Consider the following 12,488-nt stretch of genomic DNA (forward strand, 5'->3'; position numbering starts at 1 on the left):
CACCAAGTTTCACAGTAATCAGTTGGTTAGATTCCGAGATATCTTGCAAAACCTAGTTTCTTCTAAAAAATATCTTCCGAGATATCTTCTAAAAAACCTAGTTTCGAGAAAAATGCGTTTGCAGGACATCATTTTTCATATGTATCCTCTATTTACTTTTTTTACTTATATATCGCAGCTCACAGTTCTTACAATTCACAACTAAATTGAATCCAAGTCCTCTAATATTCGATTCACCAAAGGTGATATTTCACACGATTTACACTTTATAGTACTGCTTAAAGTTGTAACAATGTTGATACAAATTCAATTATTCTCTATCCGCGGATTTATTATTATACTCCAAAATAAATTGTTTCAAAGGCTAGGATCTTTTGTATCTTATTTCTAGGACTTCAAACTACTATTTAAAAATAAAAACAAGAAAAATCGATTTTTTGAAAATTTCAAACTCTCCTGTCCCCTTAAAATATAAAACTTCTATAAAAAAAAGAAAAACATAGGTAATAATAATGAAGTATAAAACCTCTTTAAAAAAAAGAGGAGTCTAATCTGATGAAGCTTCGAACTGGTCGTTTAATGTTCCCGATCTATCTGAATGGTTCCGCGAAGAGGTCGAGAGATGGGAGTTTTCGTATTGCACAGCACCCTGGGGCACTCGTTGTTAACTTTCGCTGTCAAACGTCACGTAATCCAGGGCCGAGGCGGCAGGATATGCGCGTCGCCGCGGAATTATCCGTCCAGGGACTTAATCGTACGCGTAAAATGCGATTTTGCAACGTGTTCCGTTACGCGCTGCCTCCACGGGCGCCAGAGCCATGGTGGATCCTCTCGTAAACGCCACGATCTCGCCAAACGTACTGCTCTTTAAAGAATTGGCAGATAAATTGCTTTTTGCGCGAAAGATGATTTTTTTGAAATTTCTTGAAAAGAAAGAGAAAACGAAATAACCCGTGATCGTGAAATTTAATGCGACTAAATATAAATGTTTTGAATATATAGAGGCTCTTTTATTTCTAAGATCTAACGAAAAAGGATCATCATAAGGATAAATTATTTTTTTATTTATCTTTTTTTCGCAAACATTTTATTCCAGGTTTTACAATTGATAAATGTAATCGACAAGTGCATGTCAAATGTTTCGTGAAAGAAAGTCTCGCCTCGGATCAAGATTCGATGAAAGATTCTACTAGGTCTACTTGTGCAATTTGGAAGTTTTTGATTCTAAAGTTCGAACGCAGGAAACACATCAAGTGCATTTTAAATGCAACAGAAACCAGTTAGTTTCCAGTGAAAGTGTTGTTCGTGTCGTGGCGAGGTCGCACAATTAACCTGTTATAATTACGTACGAGCATGCGCTAACTTTTTGTACGACCGTGCCTTCTTAGCCTTGTTCTCTACGTTATCAGCGAGCCTACATTTCGTACATCCAATGAAAGTGGTTGTAAATTCGAGTCACCTTCGATAATGAAATTCTTCTTTCGAAAATATCTGAATGTTTAGTCTCATACTTAATATTTATTTTCATTGGCATTACATATCAATTATGTAAATATATTCCGTGTAATAATCACGCCACATTTCGACGGTTAAAACTTACATTTTACAAATCACGATTCATAGAAATCTCCAAATGTCAAATTGCATGTAATGTTAAATTTGGTGACATTATTAGAACGTGCGAAATGTCCGTGATTTGTAACTAAAGAAAGGATGCACGTGTAATTTATACCAAGTATTAAATAATGAATCATTCACGGGGATAAAAAGCGAAGGAAACTTCCGTTTAGAAACTTTCACGCCAATAAACGATCCTCGAAATTACGCAACTCATCTTCCGATCGGTTATCCAATTTATAGGAATTAGAAAATTATGCGTTTCGCGTAGGGACTGAGATTCCTCTGCGGATAATGACGCGAAGGTGTCGTAACGTACGTGGGTATCCCGTTACACCTTCGACAGCGTGCAGAAGAAAAGAATATAAAAAAAATGCTCGCCACACGGACGGCCATTACGGAGAAGAGTTGAAAGTTGAAAGTGACACTCTCCGTGTCTTGGAGCTTAAGATCAAGAAGTCATTTCCCATCCTCCTTTTTTTCTCTATAATCGAAAATATGCTGTAAACTTAAACTTATAATTAAAAATTCGTGCATCTCCTTTGAACGTACCTTTACTAAAGTGTTACGTAAAAGTATGTTAAGGGGATATTCTGGTAATCCGGCTAAAAATCAACTTTTTGGGGATATTTTTCTAAGGGAACCATGATACATTTTGGTATGCAGTTTTCGCACACAGATTTATTCATGCTTAAAGAGTATTTACAATTTTTTTTTTTAACGAAATTAATGAAAGTTGTGGAAGTGATATAGCTTTAGCTAAAGCATGTTTTTAAAAACGGGTTCAAATGGCTGATATGATTCCGCTCCATCTGGTTATTTGAAACTAAAAAACCAAAATGCATCTTAACTAGTATAAATATGGCTATGGCATCAACCACGGAAACAGCGAAATTTTGAAAATTAAAAAAATGGCAGCATTTTGAAGTTGAATATCGATTTTCCTTGTGCCTTTTGTCCTTGGGTGGTAAAAAAAAAAAAAAAAAAAAAAAAATAGAAAAAAACATCAGATTTTGAAATCCATGATTTACGCGATAAAGGTACATTCGGTGAAGATCTCCAAATTTCAAGTCAATCGGTCAACTAAAACGTGAAATATCAGCCAGTTTAAAAAACATGGATTTGAGAACACGTTTAAAGTTTCTGTTACCCGTTGTACAAAAATATTCATACTTACAATCAATGGAGCAGTATAAAAAATAGAATATTATAAAATAAATAATAATATAAAAATAAATAATATAAATAATAATATTATAAAATAATAATAAATAATAATATAATAATAATATTATAAAATAAATAATAATACAAAAATAAATAATATAAATAATAATATTATAAAGTAAAATATTTTTTTAGAAAAACACATTTGAATTTTTTGTTGCCCGTTGTACAAAAATATTCATACTTATGTTGCGAGTAGTACACCGTTTTCTAATTTTACGAATTCAAACAAATCCTTTTACATAGACATTTTCGAAAGCATATGCTTTGAGAAAATGTAAACAAAAATTAATTTTTTTGAGTCGGATTACCAGTATACCCTCTTATACTTGTTAAATTTTATGCTTTTGCCGTTATTTTATATTTCAGCTTTCATTACTGTCTTCTTAGTCAGTTTCATTTGTAGTACTGCGTATTTGAAATGCTTCGCGCCTGGAAAAACGGAATTACACCATTTCCCGCGACAACTTCAATTCCTTTCACTGTCTTCGTTGGGCGTGAAATTCGCGGTGAAACAAAAAGACGCTTGGAATCAGCCAACTGGCCGCCTTGTCCCTCTTTTCGCGTTTCCCATGATCCTGACAGTGAAGGTACCTCTGGAGGACGAGACCTTATTCGATCAATCACGCGATCCTCGATGTTTGTTTGGCCACGTTCAAAGTGGTCGTTGATTACTGAATTTTATCCAGCTGTGCGAGTACATATTGAGCTTAATTACGTTATTTAATTTCAATTTAATTAATTCAATTTGTCGAGCTCTCAGTTGCGAACGGAGGCGGTGGAATGCGCGTGCGCGTTACGAAGAGGCGTGGTGCATACCTCGAGGACAATGCAACGTGAATTCGAGCGGTCGATTCCGGTGAACGATACTTGAAAATGGGTCAGAGGGTTTTTCGTTTCGCGGGCTAGCTTCAGGGATCGTACGCACGATGAGCGCCCTCCTACCGGGGTCGACGACTCTCGATAGTCCTACGGTCGATTCGGGATCGAAGGACACACGGTTTGTTCGTTGTTTTCCTTTCCTTCGCGTGAAACTCGTTCACCTCATGGCAGAAGGATATCTTGATACCGGTTACTTTCAATAATTTCACGTGGGAAAAATTGTAAAATGCATACTCGGAGTAAGTGACCCAGCGAGGTGTACTAATTGTAAGTAAGGTTGTTGGTTGATTGACTCGCGAAAGTATATTTGAATACTTATCACAGTAAGATAAAATTTTATATCCACACTCTATATGCTTCGTGAAACATTCACCGTGAAACATGAAATTTCGTTGGCACTGTAACGAGTCCTGGCCAACTGTAATTATTCATCAAATTAACAAACCTCGATATTCGGTGGAACTATGTTTGATTCCAATTACATGGTTAAGAGGATTACTGAAATTTTGGAACTGCGCGACTAACAATTTGATACATATCAATTTACCAATTAGTTGATGTAATTATTATATAATGCATACAAGAGGACCTACGTACTATTAAAGAGTGAAAAATGAAAGATAGCCATCATCTAGATAAATATGCATATGCACAGACAGCTCACGACAGGTGTTTTCCAAATTTTTGAATTCTGATAAGTCCTATTAGGCATTGTTCTGTTAAATTTCAAAATGGATAAATTTCAATCGCGCTTGTTCGCGTGTAACAAAATTTATTTACTTCCCATGGAAACGCTATGAATTCCCAATTCCCAATGCTACCCCTATAATTCAACCGTGACGGCACAATGATCGTAAACGATCGAGCGAAATGAAAACCGTGATGGTAACGTTTGCTATCCTCGTGGCTGTCAACCGTAGGAAACACACACGTATGTACGATTTACGTACGCATATAGTGATCGAGTATCGGTTCGATCGAGAGGTTTTCAACATGGTGGAAAACGTCGATCTGCATAATCACTTTCCATTGAGTGAATTTTTCCCTCTTGCTGTCGATCACCATCGTTTTCAGCGGTTTATTTCTCGTTGAGCCGCGAATCGAAGGGAATCGGATCTGGGGGAGGGGATTTTTGCTCGACCAGCCGTAACGATACCGTAACGCCGGTAGCTGAATACCTGGTTTATTATTATGCGTTACGTCGTCGCAGTTCCATTGAACGCGTCGAAGAAACGACGTTAACGGGCCTGCTGCCGATTTCCGCCGGTCACCACGTTTCGAGCATACACCGTGACACTCAACTGGCCACGTCGGATAATACCGATTCGGTCGTGATTTTTCATCACTCGTTGATTGCGAAAGTCGATACGAGAAATCGAGGTAGTTTCTTTCCGCTGAGCGGGGAGGGGGTAAGAAATTTGAAAACTGGAAAATTTTATACAAAAAGAAAGAGAAAAAGAAACCAGGTCATATTTAATTTCTCGATTATCCTTCTTGTCTTTGTAAATCATTCTGTATCTACGTATCTCTAGAAGATATAGATCTTAGAACATGTTCCTTCGTTTTTTGTCATCTCGTGCTAATATACACTTTTCTAGCCACCGCATGAACCTATCACGTTCTTTCTACGTAATATTCAAATGAAAATAATCAGCATAGTACAGTATGCAACGATTCAATCTCGTATCTTAAAAATACATCCATAGGTCAAATCCGGCTCGAAGGGGCTTTTTACCTTGTCGAACACTCTATGAAGTTCCTTTCTCTTTGACGCTTCGGTAGCAAACGGTTTGAATTATAGATATCACGGAGGAGGCGATGATTATGGGCCTTCGATAACTCCACCGTTGTTAGAGCGGTGTTATTTCAACAAATTCAAGGATATCCATACATCGCTGGTTTAAATTCGGCTCGAAGAAATGTGTTTGCAAAAATATTCGTTTAAATTATAACCTTGACATTTGTACTTAAATATTACAAAAGTTATAATTCTGAGATTGGTTTGTTTCAAAGTTATACTTCATAGATTAGTTTGTTTCAAATTTGGCTAGAAGGAACGATTATTTTGTCAATTCAATTTACTCGAATATTATTCCTCTGGACAATATTACAATTTTTATATTTTTTTGAGTTTACATATTATTAAAGTAGTAAATGATAAATACTGTTATATAATTTTAGATTTATCTACTATTATACAATTTTTAATGTTATATTTTTATTGTTGAATTAATTAGATTTGTTAATATATAGTATATGGACCTTATTTTAGTTATTTAAGAGCATTTTGTCACGAGCCTTCGATAGCTCAGTTGGTAGAGCGGTGGACTGTAGAGGTTATATACGTAGATCGGAGTCATCCATAGGTCGCTGGTTCGAATCCGGCTCGAAGGAAGTTTTTTTTTTTTTTCTATTTCATATCACATAGGATTTATTATTAATTTATCACGGTACTTACGATAATTCTCTGACTCGTATTATCAAGTTGATTCTTAGAAAACTTGCTTTCATTATTGAAAGATATTTATAAAAAAAAAAAAATAATTCGAAAGTTCAGCTTTCTTATTCTATAATCTGGAGAAGACGAGTTGATATGTCATTTCGACAATAATTTCTTTATTTTTCAAGATCTCTCGAGGTATCATACACGTTGATAGCGAAACCAAACATGAACAAACTTTCAGATTCCACGAATTCAGGTCTAACACACTTTTCCTAGTTTTCATTGAAATATCTAATCTCGCTAAGATTAAATTCGCGTATCGATTATAATAAATGACGACAAGTGAAACGTCGTGCAAACCGAGAAAATTCATTCTTACACTCTCGCCTGAAATTGAAGGAGAATTTCAATTAGTGCCGCGGTGTTTACACGGATAGGAAGAGCAACTATCGAGGCAAGAGTAATCGAACGAGGCAACAGTATTCGACTTCTATCACCTACTGACCTAGTAGCAGTCAATTTCACCGAGTACCATTTCTTCGAAGGTGCGCCGTACCAACGACAGCCAAAACCTCGTGACGTGGAATTTCTGACTGTCGTTGATTTGTGATTTGTTGTTGTCGAATGGTGAATCGAAAGCTCTGGCGCCTTCAATCCGACGATTCGTCGCCCGAAGAAAATGAATTGTTGGGTTAACCATCCGAGAGGTTCTATTAGGAATCAATGTCGATGGAGGATTCTCGATCTTCATCGAAGAGACTGAGATTAATAGGATGGAACGTGGTGTTTCAATGTCAAGTAGACACCGCCATTGTGTCGGTGAAGAATACGAGCATCATTAATCGGTCAGATAAGATATTGTCGCGAATCAACGGAGAAATCGGGTCGAAATTGAAATGTCAAGGAGATCGTCTACTCTGATCGCGAAGCCGAACTCGAGAATCTTTGGACCTCTGTGTCCCTCTCGAGAAACCAGCTTCGAACTTTTCACTTTCGTAGGACTCTTTAAATATTCATGCTGCTACTTCTCCGAGGCGGGCGGATTTTAAGCATCTCGAAGATCTAAGTCCTTTTGAAACGAATAACGAAATTTATTTTCTTTCAATTTACTACGTGCAAGCGCTGTCCAATAATTTTTTGAAGCTTGGACGACCTAGGACCAATCTTTGCAGGCTTGGCAACAAATATCAAGAGGTTTCTAAAATCCACTCGTGAACCAATCGAAACTTTACTTTCTAAACAGGATGCGCGTACATATCAGGTTCAAAATATTTCTGTCGCCGCAGAATCGTGTACAATTTCGTGCTTTATTTACACGTTTCTAATTATATTCCCAGTTGTACGTGTGAAACAGCGCGGAAGAATGCTAACGAGCCATTCCTGCGTGATCCGGCTGGCATCCTCCATGTCGAAGGAGTCCGAGCCAGAGACGGCCTTGCCACGAGATACACAGCTTTCTCTACTTTCGCTTATGCGAGATTTTCAGACCGACTACCGGCAAACTCGCGGCGATTCTTAACGGTGTTTGTCGCCTTGGCTCGTGAGCATTCCATCGTATGCATTCCCCGGAGTCAATGGAAGAGGAAACGCTTGAACGACGATTGAACGTTTGCTCATATTGACTCCGTATTGAAGATATTGTTGAGTTACGATAGTCAATCGAAATAACCTGTGACTGGATAAAATATAAGATGTTCAGGAAGAAAATATAGACAATATGAGATAATTTTTATTAATTTAGAAAAGCTACGAGTTAAATAAAGTTAAATTTGAACTTTATGATATGAAGTCACGTTCGTTACGAATTGTGGATCAAATATGACAAAAGCAGACTATATTTATAACAATATTAATTTTAATATTAATATTAAATTTAAATTAAATTTAATATTAATATTAAATTTTAATTTTAATAATAATAGCAGACTATATTTTTAACAATATTAATTAATATTAAATTTTAATTTAATAATATTTAATTTTAATCATCGCATGTACAGTGAAGAGCATAACTGTAGCGATAATAGTGAAAAATTGTCAATAACTTAAATTGATATAATTTCGTAAAAAGAATTCACTTGGTGAATTCATTTTAAAACATAAAGCCTCTAATTTGACAGTCGTGGGTTCGTATTTTTCAAGAATGAATTTACATCATCTAACGTGTGGGAAAGTGAGAATACTTTTTTCTCGAAAATTGTAGAAATTCAAACGTATATAAAAGCATTAAGAAAATTCTGTCATCATTTTGAAGACTGAGGTCTCCATTTTATAACGTTGAAAACGACAAATATTCAAGAAATCTCTGAGATTTCGTTTATTTATTTTTATATTTCTGTATATTTGTGTTTTGATCAGAGATTTAGAGAAGAGTGAATATTAACAGGATGCACGGTAAAATAAGCACACGCGCATCTTCCATAGATTTATGCGACCGAGATATCGGAATTTAATTGCGACATCCGTTGATTGCCCTCACGGTATGTGGGTGTAAACGATTCCCCCCGATACGCTGGAAATTAATTGAATATAGACTCAGCGTGTCGTCGCAATCATCGATAATCTCTGGTAAATCATCGATCCTATTATAGTTATCTTCCAGTTCTCAGTTCTCTAGCTCTTTGAATCCTCATCTTTTGTCAAATCTCAGATCACAAGTTCTGAATATTTGCCATCCTCTGGAACGTTAGTTCTTCAGATTACATTTTTGAATTATCCTCAAATCGATTCACCTAATTTATACGCATACCATTTATCCAATAGCTATTGATATATCCTCTGGAACGTTAGATCTTCAGATTTTTAAATTATCCTTAAATCGACTCACCTAATTTATACGTATATCATTTATCCAACAGCGATTAATTTAGTGATTTTACAAATATCGAAAATACAAATTTACAAATATACAAATACCATACTAATAAAACTAATAAAATACAAATTTACAAATATCGAAAATATTGAATCGATGAGTATCAAACTACAGTTATGATAAATAAATCGAAGCTCATCACATTCTTTCATTTTCTACAAAGCTTCTTTAATTTTTAGCAAACGAACATTTTGTTTGAATTTGAATGTGAAATCTGTATTGTTGCGAGCGAAATCGAAAGATTCTTCTTCGAAACGAAATGTTTCCAACTGTAACGTTACAATCATCTCGGAATGGAAACGATGGCGACGAAAGAAAGACTGCATCGGAATGCAAGCATCGCGTCGCCTCGAGCACACCGATTGTTGGCCAGTTGGTATTTCACGAGGTTACTGTGCGATTTTCCCTCTCACATGTCGTGTCACGTCCTTTCTTTTCTCCAACCTGGAAAATAACGGAACTGCCTCGTTTCAATGTTGGATAACCGTTGCGAATATACATCTTCATCTTTTCCGCCACGTTCGCGATGACATATCGCGATCGATCGAACCAACGAACTAATCGCCGATCATTGTTATTTCATTGTTGCTCAACTAGTTTTCTTGCTACCGTGTGATTAACTGCCGTCTGGCTTTCATGACCGACGGGGATTGTTCGAGTTTTGTTCGTTCGAATTGTAAAGGTACGTTCTCACTGTTCGTGAACAGTTTGCGAACAATTTGTCGTTTTATCTGTTTATGTAATATTCGTAATAGATGGCTTTTTGAAACGTTTAAAGTTTGAGAATTTTCTGGACATGTGGAGGACAACTATATCCATGTATTGAGACGTTTGTATTTCTTTTTCTTTGTATAATTATTTAAATTGATATTGTTAGCAAAATTTTACAAGTCTCGAGTCATAAATTACCAGTACTAGTAAATTCTGTTGTACGAGATAAACAAAATTTTTTCAACAAATTTTACAAATTACACAACGGTTAATTTTATCCTGCTTGACGTGAAATTGTAAAATTTGAAAGAGAAGTTTGCAACTTGTAATTAATCAACTTATTAATTAGTAGTATGTAGGTATTTTAATATTTTTGAATACCAACGAGTAAATGTTCTTTCATCTTTTTTTTTTATAAGTTTGTAAATTCATTACGAGTTTAGTTTGTTACTATTGTATTGAGTTTATTACTTTATTAAAAAACACAGAGTAGTCATAAAATGTTGTACACTTTCGCACTGCTGGTGAGTAAATGCCTTAAGGTTTATGCCCGCTAGACTAGTAGCTGGTTTCAGGCATTTGTATTTTGCGGTTTCCCTTTTTACCTCTAATAGGATTAAGTAAGCTTACGTTAAGTAAGTTTAGCTCGAAACGATTGTTATTTGTCAAGACGATCGCGTATACTGATTCGTAGTAAATTGAATAAAGACAATGAGTCGTAAATCAAAGTTTTCCAGAAGGTCGTACAGTCAATGGCAGAAGCAGTTACAATTTCTCACGTTTAGACACTCAGGCCATTGTTTATGAGACGTCTTTTTCAGTCTGACTGTTTTTCAGTCTGAAAATTTCGTCGTCAAATTAATTTTAACGAGTGTTTATTAAAAATTCCATCGAAAAAATACCACGTTCAATATTTTACCGATTTTATAAATATATTATGACAACGTGACGTAAAAAATGCCGTAGAATTTTACAACAACAATGAAACGTTGCAACAAAATGATATTCGATGAATAATTATGATACTATACGGGACGTGTCAATAATTATGATACGATCGATGAAAAGATAATTAATACGTAAAAAGCTACGCAGATTATAATTTTTTTTTCGCATGATTCTTGAAATGCAATTGAGAGAAGTATATGCGTATTTTTGATAGTTGTAATGAGAAATTTGGAAGGAAAATTTTAACGGAGAATTTTGTTCTAAACTGTTAAACTGTCTTCGGTGCGATCCATTTCAAGTAGTAATAAACTCGTCAAACGTCAGTGAGAATAATTGGTTCGAAGTGGACGGATCTTGAGCAGCCGTTACAGGCGTTAGGCCACGAGCAGAGAGAATTTCGCGGTGCTAGCGAGCTGGAAAGGTTCTTTCTCGCGTCCGACCTACAAGCGCCAGAAGAATGCAGTCGCCGTTTTCTCGGTCAGAACGTTTAAAGCGTGTCGCCTCTCCTCTCCGATGCGGGCCACGTACGCGTCGTTCCAATTTCTAGTAACGAAAAACGATTTCGTAATTGATCCGCCAGAATTCGCCAGAGCCGGCCTTGATCTTAACCACTCTTGTATCTCGCCTCGATTTCGCCTGATCCGAAACCTCAATCCGAGGTGGACGTGTTTCATCGTTGCAACGGCTCGATATGTCAGAAACAAGAACCTGTACAGGATAATTTAAAACATCTGAGTAAATCAGAGGAGAAAATTTATTGAGTGATCTTCGTTAGATGAAGATGTGTTTCAATTCGAGGCACACGTTGATGTAACAGAGTTTAGAGTACTACTTTATGATTCAATTTTAATACACGTTGATTTGTACGGACAAAATTGTTCATTGGAGTATTCATAAGATTCGCGGTGTGACTTTTACTAGAAAAACGTATCTTTTTATATACGAGATTTATTATAGTAAAAAAGATTTATTATAAAGAGATTTATCATAGTAAAAAAGATTATTTATATTTTTAGTATTAAAAAGATATTTGTACTATCGAATATAAAAAAAGATATACCAAACGAAAGAGAGGTGAGAAAAGATGCATCGATATCGTTTCATTGTACAATTCTTTTAATATTACTTTATGGTTCAGGGTTTTGTGTCTTGGAGTTGAATTAAATGACAATTTAGAGGATTTTAAACTCAGCTACAGTTGGAGAACGAATAACAAAACGAAAGAGCCCGAGAAGAACAACGAGAGGTCTTCGAACTTGGCAAACTCGAGACTTCGAATCCGTTCCACTTTCCTCGCCGAGAAATTCCTGTTCAAAAGGGATGGGAAGTGCGAATGAGAGACTCTCGTGTTCCGCTGGTTTCTCTTTTATTAATGGTTCCATCGACAACACAGTAAAACTGATAATATCACTTAGCTTTAAAAAATATACATACACGATATTTTATATTTATTTATATATATATATATATTTATTTATTTATATATATATAAAAAGTTTGGCTCACCCTTAGAAAAATAAGGGAGTCCGCCTTTTCGTTACAGGGAGTTTTGGCGGTCGCTGAGGGGATCATCGATTTTTACTTTCATTTTTTCCTGGGTCAGCAGGACGACCGCAGCCCGACCTTCCAGCTAAATTCGTCGTGTCCTCTGGCCGTGTGGTATCAGGGATCCGTTCTTTTTTTTTTTTTTTTTCTTTTCTTTTTGTCAGGGACAGGCTGGGACGCGCGTTCCGTATATATATATATATATTACACGCGATAGTAATCCTTGTTTTACCTTTTCTG

The 12,488-nt window shown here is 35.9% G+C and overlaps 1 non-coding gene across 1 annotated transcript; it reads left to right on the top strand.

Moving 5' to 3' along the window:
- Window positions 1-6,023: 6,023 nt before the first annotated feature.
- Trnay-gua lies at window positions 6,024-6,120 on the top strand. Its single transcript has 2 exons — window positions 6,024-6,060; window positions 6,085-6,120. It is a non-coding gene; the product is annotated as a tRNA-Tyr (tRNA).
- Window positions 6,121-12,488: the final 6,368 nt, after the last annotated feature.

Source organism: Frieseomelitta varia, unplaced genomic scaffold (assembly GCF_011392965.1).
Source record: "Frieseomelitta varia isolate USP_RPSP 00005682 unplaced genomic scaffold, Fvar_1.2 scaffold_926, whole genome shotgun sequence".
Classification (NCBI taxonomy): Eukaryota; Metazoa; Arthropoda; class Insecta; order Hymenoptera; family Apidae; genus Frieseomelitta; species Frieseomelitta varia.